Raw genomic sequence first — 2,093 nt, 5'->3', positions numbered from 1 at the left:
AAAGCCTATCCTCCCTCCCTCCCGCCCCCTTCGCTCTCGTTTTGCGTACGAAACGAAGGGGTTAACCTCCGAGGCCTCGCCAGTACGAGAAATTTCTGCCTCGACCAGTGCGTCCAGTGTATCCGTTGTGTATTTGCACGAATATCGAGCGAGGGGCCGTTTGAATCGAGAACGAAATATCGAGAAGAATTATAATATTCGAGGGGCGTGGAGGATCGTTATTTTCATCGTCTCGCGTGCCGCGTAAATAAACTCGTCAACGTTCGATATATTAAAATATATCGCGGCAAACATTGAATTTCGAAAAAAAAAAAGTACAAGATCTGAAGGGGCGCGATAGGGAGGGGGGAAAAATAGAGGAGATTCGAAAGTGTTTTCCCATTCGGAGGGGGGAAGGCCGACGATGATTAAACCGGTAGGTGTACTCGCTCGCCTACTTTCCCGAGAATGAGGCGAAATGAAAACGAGCGATGCTTTTCAGCCTGGGGACGATAATAAATAGGGAATAACACGATCCGATGTCAATCCAACCGATTCCTTTGACCACGAAACGAATCGTCCTCGTTGCCGATGTCAATAGTTGCGCGAGATGCATATAATACAAACGAGGCGTCGAGGAATATTGGAAATGTATCCGAGAAGGGCTGGGGCGTCCTCCTGTTCCCGTCTGCCAACGACAGCCAGGAACAGGAACACGGCATAGAATCGTTCGACGCGGCTTAACGGTTCGAGGCTACTTAAAATCGAGGCTGAGAAACTGAAGTTTGAAATTCTATTCGTCGTCCACGATTTATCCCCTTCCCCTCTCGATGCGACCAATGAATTTCTCGTCTCGATCAGAAACGTCGGATCAGAATTCTTCGAAAAAAACCTGTATCCGTATCCCGTTGCTTTCATAGTTACGTTCGCTTTTTCTTTTCTTTTCTTTTCTTTTCTTTTTTTTTTTTTTTTTTTTATGCTTCCTTATCAAGGGATTTCCCAGGAGATAGTATCGACGAGGAGGGAGAGGCGGAGGGAGAGGAGCAGGTTGGTGCAGAAAGGGTAGCGAAAGAATCGGCGAAGGAAAACGAGGGAGAGGAAGCCCGCGGAAGCGGAAGAAGGACGCAGCGTGATCATTGGCCATTGGCCATCCGTTTCGCTCCACTTGGAATAGAGACTTGCGCTCGACCGAGAAATTTAACAAGGCGCACGCTCCCTACCGACAATAGCCAACTTTCTGACTCCCCCTCTTATGCCTGGATTTTAATTACTTCAATTTAAAACCTTCGGTTTCCCTTCGCCTCCTGGGATGTGAAAGGGAAACGGCCTCGCGCGCGATGATCCAACTCTCGCGTTCCTTCTTTTCGAACGATCGAAAAAAAAAAAAGGGGGAAGAAAGGGGAGGGGGGGAATCGAAACAGAAGAAAGAGACGGATGACGAGATCGAATACGATACCCGCGATAATCGTACGCGACAATCAGCGTCGTTCCACGTCAGCCAATTACCGGCCGTAATAAGGTTAGGCTGCTGTCGGATCGCATTGGCATTCGCGCGCACCGAGGCCCTCCCCAAAATCTTTTATTCATGCTATCAAGTTTGCATTTAAAAACTCCGCCTCTCTCGGTGGCGCCACTTCGATTCGCTACTTTTCAAGGAACTACCGGTTCCTTTCCAAGCCTCCACTATTCCTCGAAAGATCTAGATTCAGTTGGCGCGCGCCTACACTACCAGACGTTATGCAAATTTCGACGCGACTTTTCACAGATTCTTCCGTGGGTACGAGGAGTCGAAGGATGAAGCTTCGAAATTTCACCCGATTCCGCTCTCACCCTTATCCGACGAGCGTTGGCCACTCGTGGTCCGACACGTGGTCCGATTATGAAAGGCAATAATCGCGCCGATTTCGATGGATTGATCGAATCGGATGACCGATTTTTTTTTTTTTTTTTGTCTCCTCAACATAGGTCCCTACGAGAAGCGTGGTTCTAGGGCGATCCGGTCCGCTACGTTCATTCCCCGTATAACACGAGAGCTCGAAACGTGTGAGCGCGTACCTATTCAACGAACGAAATAGGAAGCGCTTCCTGCCGACCGTTCGCGTCAGTTCGATCTA

The sequence above is a fragment of the Apis dorsata genome, unplaced genomic scaffold (genome assembly GCF_000469605.1).
Source record: "Apis dorsata unplaced genomic scaffold, Apis dorsata 1.3 scaffold_61, whole genome shotgun sequence".
Taxonomy (NCBI): Eukaryota; Metazoa; Arthropoda; class Insecta; order Hymenoptera; family Apidae; genus Apis; species Apis dorsata.
The sequence above is the reverse complement of the archived record's forward strand: the minus strand, read 5'-3'. Positions refer to the sequence as shown.